This window comes from Excalfactoria chinensis, chromosome 4, assembly GCF_039878825.1.
Source record: "Excalfactoria chinensis isolate bCotChi1 chromosome 4, bCotChi1.hap2, whole genome shotgun sequence".
NCBI lineage: Eukaryota > Metazoa > Chordata > Aves > Galliformes > Phasianidae > Excalfactoria > Excalfactoria chinensis.
The window spans coordinates 24,008,106-24,021,736 of record NC_092828.1 but is presented as its reverse complement, the minus strand read 5'-3'; the positions used below and the strand labels follow the sequence as shown (position 1 = coordinate 24,021,736).

Below are 13,631 nucleotides of genomic sequence, written 5' to 3'. Positions count from 1 at the left end.
TGGTAAACCAGCAGAACCACGATAGAGAACTGCACTGAGCGCTTCTTCTCATAGAAAGAGCACTGTAAGCATGCCATAGGACATACACTAACCCTGCCCCAGGGTTGCTCCACTGATGTACTCAGTACAGCGTGCCTTGATTCACTTTGCTATGTGTTAGAAGCACCAGTAGTATCAAATCTGATTGCAGGACACAAGCACCTAGAACTGCTGAAAGCTGCTCATGTTGCAGGGCTTTGCAGTACAAGTGCGTGCACAGCTGTGCAGCTTTACAGGAGACAAAACTGGTCGTTTTGCTGCTTTCTTCACACTGAAGAAGTTTGAGATTTGGGATCTCACTTCTGCTAATTTCCTGCCATTCTTCCCTATTAAAAAACAGACCGAGCCAAGAGTAAAATAGAAAGTAGTCTATCCAAGAGTCAGATAATAAGCCAGGACATAAAAGCCCCTATTACACCTTTTTTGTGCATAGTGAGGACAGAGTTTAATGTTTTACTCAGAAATATGTTGACTTTTTCCTGCTGCGACTTCCAGTGCCTTTCCATTCGCCCTTCACTTCCATTCTCATTAGCACAAGAGCAGTGCCCTACAGTGCGATTCTTATGTGGTTTTCCATGCTCTAAATGGTTTTATTATTGATATTTACTATTTCAAACCACAATTTCTCACATTACTCCAGGGTTCTTCCCCTCCCCCCCCCAACCTTTTTAAAAAGCATTTAACAATCTTTGTGACTTTCTAATGGACAAACAAACCATCTTTTTCCACACTTCATGTTAGCTCCTTCTTCCTTCATGTCTAGTATGCAGACATAGAGTGTTTCTGTTTAAGACCCCTATTGGGAAGGCTTTGATGCTAGTGAATGTGGTCAACCTCAGCGCGATGGCAACTGTGCAGCACCTTTTAAAGGGCTTTTCAGGCAAGCAGCCTCAGGCTCTACCCACCTTTTCCTGGGTTGTGAAGTGTCAACTCCGCCTCCTTGTAGTCAGACAACAGCATATCTAGTTAACTTAGATTAAGTTAACCAGAAGTTAAGTTAGGTTAACATCTAACAGACTTAGATAGTTTGTTTTCTTTTTCCCAAAGCTTAAGGGATCAAGCTGTCTCTCCCTGCTTGACTATGGTGAGCATATATATGCACAAGCATTTATGGCTTTCTGTCTGCTCACTTCTCACCATTATCACAGCTCTAAAGTACTTTCAGGTAGATCTTAAGGACAAAGTACTTGAGTTACTTACAATAACCAAATTTTCCCTTCAAAGTTAAAATGATATAAAAATCTAACCTGATTGGAATAACATAATGTGATGGAAATTACAGCGAGGACAGCAGGGTGGCAAAGTCTTTGGCTACAGCAAAGGAGGACAAACCCAAATGCAGCAACCATGGATACAGAAATAAAGGGAAAAAAGGAAAAAAAGCTTCTTACCTTTGGAAGGCCTCAGGTAGGCAGAGACCTCCAACAAGATACCCTTATCTCCACTAACAGCCCTTAAATGAGGTCTGGGAAGAGGTGGATCCTGGCTGCCCCCACTCTGTTCACTCAGCTTCATTGTATGCACCTGAGCTCCTCTGGGCTGGCCCAGCCTTCCCACCAGGCACTCATCGCTGCTTCAGGTCATGACTTGGCATTTCTACTGCACTGATTTTTAATGGGCACTACTGCACAGGAAGGTACAAACATCCAAGTAAACACTATCCCCAGGAACACGTATGTTCTATGGGAAAATCATTGTTCCATTGCCCTTCCATTTTGTGACCAGTTTAAGCTGAAACAAACAGAAAATATGATCTTTTAGGTCTTTTCCAACCTTGGTGATTCTAATAATTGGTTTTTAGGGATTCATGCCACATGGGATTTGCTTGTACATTGTATTTTCCATAATAGCCTTTAGTGAGTACCTATAAATCTTCCTCTCACATGTGATTTCAGGGATACCTCTTAGCTCATAGGAGGTGCAGGTGCACTTTTAAGGGCTGTTTTAGGACATGACCTTTGCAAAACCTGCACACAGAGAAGACATTTAGCAGCAGCAGAGCCAGTGGCCGGCTTGGCTGGTAAGATGAGATAATGCTCTGGGGAAAGGGGCTTCTAGCAGCCGAGGCTTTTGGAAGATGAAAGGCTTCTTGGACCTGGGAAAATGAACTGTGAGTAAACTGTCATCTTGATTATGAAACACAGACACTGAGGTCATGCAACGGAAGGAATTACGGTGATGATATCACAAGCTATTCAGTTCATGGTAAGTGCTGAAGTGCCGTTAGGGTGTGCTGCTAAAAACGACGGTCTCCCTGTAGGAAAAAGAAAAAAAAAAAAAAATAACAGCAAAAACAAGCAAACAAGCGAGAAACGACCCTAAAATGCTTTTATTAAGGATGAAACAGCAATATCCTGCACAGCCCTGGCGGCCACGGCCAGGAGGTGGCGGCGGAGCCCAGCGGAACACATGCGAGTTCCTCTGATAGGAGTCCGCTGCGAGTGAAGTACTCGTATAGAAATTCAGCCTGAGAGTTTTGATGATGCGGATCCTGTCCCTTTGCCGTGTTCTTGCCAGTAGAGCTTTCAGCTTTCATCCCAAGTAGGAAAGCTACCATTAAGCTGCTTAATGGGCCATCGCCATTCTTTGAGAGTGGCTGAGAACAGACTATAGCCAAGTACAGAAAATAGTTACCAGTTCTGCAGGTTAGTGTGAGTGCAATGCTTAATTGACTTTTTAGCAAGGTGAGAGAAGGTCATGTTGCTTCTGCTCCATCGCTTAAGAAAGCACTGCAGTCTGAATGTCCAACGTGCGTGAAGCAGACACTGCATGAGCTTTACAGCTGTGTATCTGACCCCAAGATAAGTGCAGGAAATGGCTTATACAGTAATATTCTGAGTGCCAAAAACCATCCAGGTTATTAAATCGTTGCATAATGTTTCCTGTTTAACTCTGTCTTTCCCAGTTGCTTTAGCCTTGCTCACTGCCACAGTTCTGCAATGCAGTGGTGCTTTGTGTGTTGATAAGGAAAGTGCGAGACCATGAAGTAAAATGCAAGAAGCAAGACCATTAATTATCTACAGTGTGAAATGGGTGGCTGTAGGCAGTAGAAGCATTTAATTGTTATGCTTGCAAAATTACAAGTCAGGCATAAAACAAGTTAGAGTTCTGTAGCAGACAAATGCTTTTCCCAGGGCACCTCTTGTTTTATGAAGCCTAAGTATTGGCTTTCAGGAACAGGTACAGTGGTAGGTGGTGTGCTCTTATAGAAGAACACAAGCATTGCAGCTGGTTTTAACTCACAGCTGCTGCAGAGAACCTGGAGCACAAATTTCAGACCATGACCGTCCCATACATTTCAGATGCCCAGTAATGATATTGTAGGTACTGACAGTGATCTCTTAAGGAGATATAATCTATTGATAATCACATTTTGATACCATGGGTGGTAGAATGCAAGGACAGAACAGTGGTAGAATGCAAGAATATTGATGCTTTTTTCATCAATAAAAAGGAAAAGGAAGAAGAAAGAGCCATTCATTAACCGAAGCCAAACATGATGGCAAGCTAACTATTACGAAGATGAAGCCAATGCAGTTGAAGTCTTTTGATGTCATGAGTATGTTTAAACTGATCAGAGAGAAAGTCAAGCAAGTCAGGGCTGAATATTTGCAAAAATCTGTTCTTGTTGAACTTAAATGGACTTCTGAATGGAGTAGACCTTCATGCTTAGAAGCTACCACACTGCCTTGACCTCCTGCAGTTTCCGTCTCAGAAAGCTGCAGCAGCTCATGAGAATTAGAAGGCTGACAGAAATAAAGCAATGCATTTCAGGGGTGAGGAGCAACTGTGCTGGGTTTGGAAAGTATAGATAACAAGATGTGCAATTTTAGCCCGTGTAGTTCTTTCCGGTTTTGCATTGCGTATTAAAGTATTGAATCACACTGCTAACAACAAAACAAGTAGTTTTGTTTGATTGGGTGCTTTTTTTTTTCTTCATACTATATTATTTGTCTACTTTAGTTGATTTATTTCCTCCTGTGAGGTTAAATTAAAAAAGCTAACTCAGGTTTACCCTATCAGCCAATGCTCTGCTGTCCCATCTCACAAGCTCACAGTGCTGGAGAAAACTGCAAGGGTCTACAGAGAACATAAAGAGGAAAGTCTCTGGCACAAAGATGAGTGATCCAAACTTAACACACCTAGAATGATTTCCTGATGTCATTGTGAAAACTGGCTGCAAAATGCCACGCCATTTATTGCAATGCATCATTTCTTGTCAAAATATCACTGAGTTCACTGTCACCCTAGTTTGAGCTGAGCAGTATATAAAACTATTGGACTACAGTATAATCATTGCAGGTAGAGGCGGTTGAATTAAACTCTTGTTTAATGTGAGCTTGAATAATAATAGAGTTGGCACTATTCATGAAGTCAATTATTAAAACAGTGTTACGAGGTTTTTTGCTTTATCACATACCTGTGCACTTGAATGGAAGGGGGGCATGGACACATGGCTTGAGATTGTGTAACTCTTTAGGTGTTAGAATATCTTAAAGGTCAGATACTCGAGGGTTTAGTGTCTTTATAATCCACCACATCAGATTGTTTCTAAATCATACATTTTCTGAAAGGAGAAAATTAAATATAATGCATTAGCTCCAGGTGCCACAGCTTCTGTCTGGCAGAGCGTGAACACATCCTTGCCTCAAAGAGATAGTAATCTCAACAAGCAGGTGTAGCAGGTAATTTAGACAGCACACTAAATTAGATTTTAAAAGATGAGTAATGCATTCAACATTATCATCATATAAAACAAGTGTTTAACATATGAAAGTTAACAAGTGAGTAACAAATTCTGCCTAATATTGTATGTTTGTTCTTTTTGTTCTTACAGCTCTTCGTCTCCTGGGAGAATGCGTGTCACCCAGGGGCTAGTCCCTAAAGTAAATAGAAAGAATACATGGTGGGCATAGGTTACAGAGTTCAGACTCTGGAGTTAATACTGAAATGCAGATTTCCCTGTAGCCTGCTGTTTTCCAAGATCGGCATTCTTCTCACTCATCACCATCATTGCTATAATGATTTGATTGTGTATTAATTTGATTGTGTATTAATTGCTGCATTCATTCCTTTGAAAGAACATAAGCTGAAGAGAGAACTCATGAATTCAAAGACTGGAGGCTAGATTCTGTTGCCATGCTCGTGTGTGCTCAGGTTGGGTCTTCTCTAGGGCTGCTGGTGGGGCAGAGCATTGCACAGCCTGAGCGGGGTGCCAGCATCTGGTATGCTAACTCCCTTTGTCTATTTGAAAAACGCAGGCAGTGTTCTTGCAGTGACCACATACTGATATGAATACAGCTTTGGTGCAGAGGGACAAGGAATTCTGCCAAAGTGAGGAGACAGAGAGCTCTTTATAGAGGTAGCTTGCAATCTGCAGGCTAACATAAAAAGAAAATTGTATTCTGTTTATGTGGTGAGTGAGCCTGCTTCTACACATTGCCCCTTGAGGTTCCCCCCAGGGATCATGGCAAATAAGAAGATGGAAGATAGCGTTTCAGGTAATGGGTGAAGGGCACCCACCCTAGTGATTGCCATGGTGGGTGCATCTCACAGGAGAAAATGATCTGGTCCTTCAGCCCGTGTCAGTAGCTGGTCACAGGAAGGCACGATGCCTAAAGCACAAAGGAGAAAGTGAATAAGCATTCTGACTGTTTCCTGTTATTATAGGCATTTTTGTCAACAAACCCAAAATTTGGAGCATTAATTCAGATGGCAAATAAGTTGGACCTAATTCTAGAATAAAGGAAAGGTTATATAAAGGAGATCTGCAGACCTCTGAAATCTCTTTTCAAAGTCTCTGATTTTGGAATCTGTGAGACATTAGCAGGGTGATTTAGGATTCAAGAACTATCTTGTGTTTAAAAACAAATACATGAAATGCAGACTGTTTAATGTAAACATTTTCAATGGTAGCTTATATTTACTTACCTATCCTCTCAAATTGGTCTAACCTTTGTTTTAGAAGTCATGTCAGCCCAATTTTCACCCGTGCTCAGCAGATCATACAGTTTTGGCTATCAGTGGACCATCATAGTCTGCTATGAAAAGGAAGACAGGATTTTCTATATGTGCATTTGATGTATCACATTTAATTTATGACCATATGATAAAACAGAGAACTTACAATACTGTAATTAGGCTTTTAAGTGGCAAGAAAGGAAATTGATTCAGCAGGGTTTTGGTGAAAAACCAACCACGTTGAAGTAATCTTTTTGTTCTAGTTCTGTTCTGGCTTCATAGAAAAACTGGAAATTTAGTGCTATGTTTGCAGTCACCGGAAATATCACATTCTGCATACGAGGGTAGGGGAAATCAGTGCTGACATTGAGATTGAACTTCATCATGGACTCTCTATGTAATCTGCATTCCTGAATCTGAAGTCTTGTAACTCAGTTGGCTTCTACAGACCTTTCCTGCATGCATTTTTCAGGGACCAGTCGCTGTGGTTTATCACTGTCAAACACATTTCTAAAATCCTATCTGCAAAAAAATCGATCTCATCTGTCTCTTCATCTATTTCCCACAGATCTCAGTGTGAGCTTTTATGCTTATGAAAATGCCTTGCCATAGTGGAAAGCTTCACTGTTGTCGTATCTCCCTCCTGCCATTTTCCCTCACACGGTGATACACATGGTAGTTATGACTAATAAGTAATGGGATTATATTGGTCAAGACATTTAGATGTCATCTTTTGCAGATTACGTGCATGAATTAGTCACAATAATTGGCGAATATAGGCAAGAGACTACTTCCTCAAAATGTCAGCATGCTGTGTGGTTTCATTGGGAGAAATCAAGCAGAACTCTCCAATGCCTCATTTGCTTTCAATACTGTAGGCATCATACTTGCAAAGAATGAGAAGCAAAATGAAAATCAAAGAAAGAAGAAGGTTCCTCCAGTATCTTAGTCCTAGGTAGGCAGTGTTCACATCTAAAATAAGCTCTTTTAGTTTACATGCCAGGTTTATCTTGCTGGGCACAATAGAAGGAAATAATCTCCACTCACATTCTTATTTTTATTTTTTTTCTTTTTAAACTTACCTTTCATGCAGATTTTTCGTCCCTCATTTTGCTGTTTCAGCCCTAAGAACAATATATGTTCACCCAACTGGAATTCATTTGTATTGACTGCATGTACGATAAATATATGTTTTCACCCCAGAAAGAGGAAAGGTTCCTGTGAGAAAAAGGAGGGATTACAGGCTGGAAAACAGGGGAGTGGTTAAATGAACTCTCACTCTTTGTCAAGAAAAACAGGCCAGCAGCTGGGCTCACTAAAAACATTTTCACACATTCTGCTTGTGGTAATCTGTCCTACATTTCTCACAGACTGGAGAATGTGTGAAAGAGTTTGCAAATAGCTTGGCTGCCTGGAAGAGGGGAGGGCAGAGGCCTGCTTGAAATCCTGCCATGTGAGTTTCTTAAGGCTCCAGCTGCAGCTTAAGGCAGAAGTCTGATGTGGAAATGACTGGATTGAGTCTCTCCAGCCATTGGGACATAGGAATTTCAAGAAGGATGCCGAAAATGGTCCCTTTCTTGCTCTTAAAGCTCATTGCTGCAGTCTGTAAGGAACATCCTAGCAGAACCCACTTAACTACTCAAAAACGGAGATTTAAATGAATGTTACAACAGTAAGGATTGTTTTGAAGGAAGACATCAGAACAAATTCCTAGTTTTAATCAACTTTGCTGCTTGAACATTTTATATCGAGAGAGGTAAGGGTTCAGCAACTGGCAGAAAACACTTTTTGGCCCAGGGTTACCTAATAGGGATGGCTTCCAAAATGGGCAGTGCTTCTCTTGTGCCAGCTGGAGAGATCCAGAGCAATGTGGTCAGCCTGATCAGTTTGCTGCTTTAGCTGGAAATGAAGCCCCTGAGGTAAGGGGAAGGGAAAGAAAAGGAAAAGGAAAAGGAAAAGGGAAAGGGAAAGGGAAGGGGAAGAGAAGAGATCTTTCTGAGAGGTATCTTGCTATTAATAACATGAAAGGAAGGTGCCAGACACAGCTAACTGTGATTGAAAAACACCCTAAATCCACCAGTAGTTATGGGCTTCATTAAACCTTTGCACAACTGTGCTGATTAAATGCCGTTGAAGATTTTCTCTCAAACTGACATTTGCTTCCACAGGTCAGTGTTCTCACCTGTTTCAAATACAGACCCCCAAAACATATTTAATTGAGAATGGTCAATTACAAGTAATTATCTGAGCAGCGCAGTACAAGCTTTGATGGCTGCGGTGGGATTTGTCTCCACTGTTTGTCAGAGCTCAAGCTTGCTGAACATTAAATCCAAATACAACAGACCTTTACTTTTTCAGCCTTTTCCCACTTTCGGGTTTTCCCTCCCTTTGGTGCAATTTAGATCTTAGTACTGAGAAATTAAGGTGGTCTTTGGCACTTAGATGCTGGTAGCAATTTGTGTAGCAAGGAAAGTGAAATAGGCTGGAAAGTTTGCAGTTAAGCAGCCATTCGGACCCTGAGCTGACTGTTCACAGAGTGGTTTGAAGGTAGTAAGCTATGGGAAGTTCATTCAGGTACAATCACACAGCAATTACTGTGCCAAAGCAGATTTTGATGGGCAAGAGTCATATTTTAAAAAGCATCAATAAAATGCATTACCGAGGGTATCAAAGGTGTGCCACGTTCACTGTGGACCAGAAGATAAAATATCTTGAAATTGTTCATGGTTTGCACACAACCCACGACTGTTAGATGCGGAGGTAAAAAAAACCCTGAGGGTGTGTTCTGTACATAAACAGCATTACATACAAACTTTCATGAAGCACCTCAGAAAATCAGGAGCAGCCATTTCCCCAGACATGGTGATAGTGCCTACATAGAAACCAAAAGTACAGCTACTGAGAAGTCTGGGCTTCATGGTCAGTTAGTGAAGCCTGTCTTCTGCGGTTTGGGGCTTTTTTCCCTTTTTGTTTTATATTACGCCTACATCTCATTGTGCTTCTAGTTTGTACCCATCTTGATCCATCTGCTTTCATCAATTCTATCCGGACAAAAAGAGGGTATATAGGATGTTAAAGTAGAAAGTAACTATTAATTAGTTATAACAAACAGAAGGCTTTCTAGATCGAACAGCCTTCTCGATGATGCTGGCTATCAAGATAACAGTAGCATACAGCACCAGGATTACTCACACTTGGGTTACCTGAGGCAAGCCATGGTGCATGCTTGTGGCAGATGGTGTTTCAAGGCAGACTTGCAGGGGTTGCTCCTGTGGTCACGGGTGTCTCCTGGGGGTTACTGGATGGGTGAAGATAACTGAGCAGTAACAGCTGCTTTAAGTGTAACATTGTTTAGGCTCCCTATTACTTTGTTGCATTAAGTCTACAGTTACACAAAACATTGATGTCTTTTTTTTCCTACATCAATTTCCATACTTTGCAAGAGGCAGTATTCTGATGAGCTAATGGCATTAGTCTTAGCTAATGACTTATTGCGCTACAGCTGTGAGAAAAGGGCCTTTATGAATCTAAGCTGTATTAGCACTAAACTTGTGCCTATCAAATTAAAATAAGCACAGATTTGGGGGAAAATTGTTCTTTAAAAGGTGTTTAAAAGCTTTATTTTTATTTACTGGTGTTTGTGGGTTTTTTTTTGTACCTTAGGGAATGGAACCGGGTACTGAACATTTAAATTGAGTTCTTTAGAAGAACCAGATAAACTTCTTCAGATTTGAGAAGTATATGCAACAGTGACTTGTAAGTTCACAGTAAAATCTGTGTAATAAGCAGATGTCTGGGCTGTTAGCAGTCATAATGCACGATGCAGAAACTCTTAAATGCATACTGGCTATCTTACGCTAAAGAAAAGAATGACAGGAAGAGCTGCACAAAACCTTCTGTGCTTCTATGGTCAGACCCTCCACATTTTTGTACTTGAGCAGATAAGCTCCTAATGATAAGCAGAGTGTTGTGAGAGGTTACCAGTACAGCCATTTTGTAATAATTATGCACAACCTCGTTAGCTATCCTATGTTAAATGTTATTATTGATACATTCCATACAAGTTGGTTAAAGAAATTGATTTCAGAAAGAGGAAGGTGAGTACATTGAACTTAAGGGTCACCTGTTTAAAACAATAAACAATAGAGAAAGATTTAAGCTAATCAGTTGCTTCCATAAAATGCATTTCATCTTCTAAATGATGAAGTGTTGTTTCTATAGTGCTTAAAACTTTTCATAGTGTTCTCTTGTGGCACATGCTCTGTATTGGCAGAAAGACATTACAAAAAGTTTAAAGCATCCATTGAACATCAATTCCCATTAACAATTGGTGCCTGGAAAGTAGAGTTTACTTCACCTGCTGATGAGGGAGGGTAGATCTGCGTTCAGAGACATCACAGCTTCATGAAGTCCACAGCCCAGGGAGAAACGAAGTATTGCCTATTTGATTACTAACATCAAGAAAGAAAATACAGCCTTCAGCTGTAATGCATGTAAAGTGAATAGCCTTATGTAAGCCTCACTCAACTGCATGCAACTATGAATAGAAAAGGACTGAGAGTAGAAGAGAACAACTGCAATGCACTTTCTTCTTTGGGGAACTTTTCTATCAGTTGTTATAATAACTTCACTAATTTTATATACAGTTTTAAAAAGTTAAATTATGTTTTGTATAGGAAACCGAAAGTACATTGAAAAGAAAGCACATTCCCATCAAAACATTGACTTATTTTAACTTTGGGTGAGCTGGCAGTTCTGCAATTCTTTTTTGAAACTGAAAATAGAAAGATGAAAGCCGTCTGGTCAAGTATTTATAAGTCTATAACAAAAATAATGTTTTGAATTTATTCTATTACTTTTTGAGAGGATGGAACACTATAATGCAGTGCAAAGCACAGCAATAATAGCAGGGTAGGAAAGTCTTTGGCTGCAACAAATGAGGACAAGCCCAAATACAGCAACCATAGAAACAAAGTGGGGAAAAAACCCTGCTTATTCTTGGAATGCCTCAGATAGGTAAGGATCTCCACTAAGACACACTTTTTTCCACTGAGAGCCCTTAAGTGAAATCTGGGAAGGGGTAGATCCTGGCTGCACCCCTTCTGGTCACTCGGGTGCTTTGCATGCACCTGAGCTCCCCTGGGTTGGCCCTGCCTTCCCACCAGGTGCTCAATCACTGCTTCAAGCCATGACTTGCATTTCCACTATAGTGAAGAATGAGTTAGCAAAGCATGCTGAGCAGCCAGAGCTAATGGATGGGCAGGGCTGTGGTTGGGGTTGTAAGTGGAGCACATGCCCTGGGACAGGAGCCTGCAGGGCAAAGACAAGGGGGATGGCTGAAGGCACAGCTAGATTGGGTGCTGCTTTGTGCTTGTAAGAACAGTGTTGATTCGAGAGCACAAGCTTCTTTTGACTTGATTTTCATGACTGAACAACTGTTGACTGTTTGTGCCACACAGCTGATTTCCTTACATAGCATTGCTGTGAGGAACTCTGTTTGGAAGAGTGAACAAAAGGGCTCCAACTTCTGATGCAAGCATTGCAGCAGTTCCATACTTTGGAAATAGTAAGCTGCTTTTACTTATATACTTGGCTTTTATGAAGTGTCTTGTTTTCTTAATTGTGGACTTCAATTGGGTAACTGCCTCCAGAACTGGTGAATCTGTGAAGTCTAAAAGCATTACAAGGATATCCACGATGTTATGAATAATAATTCTTCATAATACGCTTTATTGTGAAAAATCATGATGGCTTTCACAGCAGGATGTTAATGTCTTATAAAGCTATCAGTGTGATTCTGGAAGAGTGGACACGTGAACAAAGAGATGTACTCCATACTGTGCTACTGCTTTGTATAGTTTGTCACATTTACTTTCTACTGTTCATGTTTTACTTAGAATAGTTGGTTTTTTTTTTTTGCTTGCTTGTTTGTTTGTTTTGAGAAGGCTTTTAGGAAATTCAGGTTCTCAAGAAATAGTGAGATGGTTCTTAAGGGCAGTTTAAAATCCAGAAGGCTTGAGTGAGCTTTGGGTCAACATACTAACATAATCTAGCAAAGGAAAACACAAGCACGTTTACTGATGGAGAAGAGCTAGAAGTCATCACTGCTGTGAGGCTGAGCTATGAGCTTCCTTGTCATCAGTAGCATGTGGGACAATTCTAACTGCATCATGTAGCTGGTTTAAAATCTCTCTGAGTTTCTCAGCACTGAGCTTTGGGAGTCATTTTGCCTGGTATTCTGCAAACAGCAGATCAGTGCTCTCTGACAGCTGAAAGACAAGTAGAACATTAAAAATGCCTAGGAGAAAAAAAAAGAGAACTGTAATACAGAGCACTTCTATGGCAACCCCTCATTGTGAGTACTGAGAAGAAGGAAAAACAATAATCAGAGGTACCAAAGTTTCTTCTCAAAAGACTGAGGAAGTAACTCTCCAAGATGAAAACAGCTCGAGGAGTATTGCATCTCTGTCATGAAAGACGAAAAAAGAATGAGAAATTGCTGTTTTTTCATACAACGGTGACCTGAGATGCTGTTAATATCCCATCAGTGTTGTTTATGCGTCAGCTACTGGAAGCAAAGCTACCCCGTTCTGTATGAGTTATGCTATTTGTAAAATGGTAGTTGTCCTTAGTTAGGAGCAGCAATTGTATTTGAAATACATGATTAAACATCATCACTGAGCAACTGGAAGAACAATAAAAAGGCTTCCTGCTAGGGATTTCTAATCTTGTCTAATTTAGTCAGTATTTTGGCAGAGGAAGTCTATCAAAGCCTTCATTTCCCCTTCACCTTAATGTCTTTTTTCTCATTTCGAGAATAAGTTAAAGTTTTACACGATTGAATATCCTCTGTATCAGATGATTGTCCGATCATTGTTTCTATCATGAGCCCTGCTTGGTTTTTTTCATGCAGTATCAGACCATGAAAGTGACTCTTGTTTTTCAGTTTGGCAAAACTTTGATTCTGTTATAGAGAAGAGAGGATGACTGAAGTGATATATCGCCATTCTGCCACTGACCTTAACATCTCGGGATATTTTGGTCAGCTGAAGAAATAACAGTAACAAAGGAAAAATGAGTGAAGGAGGTAAGAGTTAAAACACACACAATGAAGAGAACAACCAACCAAAAGCTCTAAAATATGGGAGGTTGTTCATAGCTGAGATGTCCTGGTGCTCTCCTGGCTCAGGGTTTTAATGCTCAGAAGTACCCCAGAACTGCTCCCTGGTGCTGGTGATCTAAATCCACTTAGATTAGCAAAGAAAATATAACTGGAGTCCATAGTTTAAATATCAATGTGCACACTTGCTTTGGCTTAGCTGAACTAATGCAAACCCATATTAACAGCTCTGAGATAAGAGCCTGAAATAGTAATGAGATCCAAATTGCCTCATTAGTTTCTTCGAGACTGAAATCCAAACATGATTTGTTGATTTCTATAAACCATTTAACAAGCAATCAGACAACAACAAGGGTTATATATATAGTGCTGTTGTGTCATTTAACACATAACAGAGATAGCCATGCTGGTCACAAACCCAGAAAAACTGCATTGCAAGCAAAGCCTGCTATGGAAGGGCTGAGCTGGCTGCATGTCAGAGCTGTGAGCAGAGGCCAACTGAGCTACTTGC

General features: G+C 40.6%; 1 long non-coding RNA gene across 1 annotated transcript; it reads right to left on the bottom strand.

Moving 5' to 3' along the window:
* Positions 1–464: 464 nt before the first annotated feature.
* On the bottom strand, positions 465–9,321 carry LOC140251486 (uncharacterized). The gene is made up of 6 exons (XR_011903425.1): positions 9,204–9,321; positions 7,083–7,218; positions 5,971–6,080; positions 5,563–5,654; positions 4,460–4,606; positions 465–2,293 (listed from the first exon to the last, which is right to left on the bottom strand). It is a non-coding gene; the product is annotated as an uncharacterized lncRNA (long non-coding RNA).
* Positions 9,322–13,631: the final 4,310 nt, after the last annotated feature.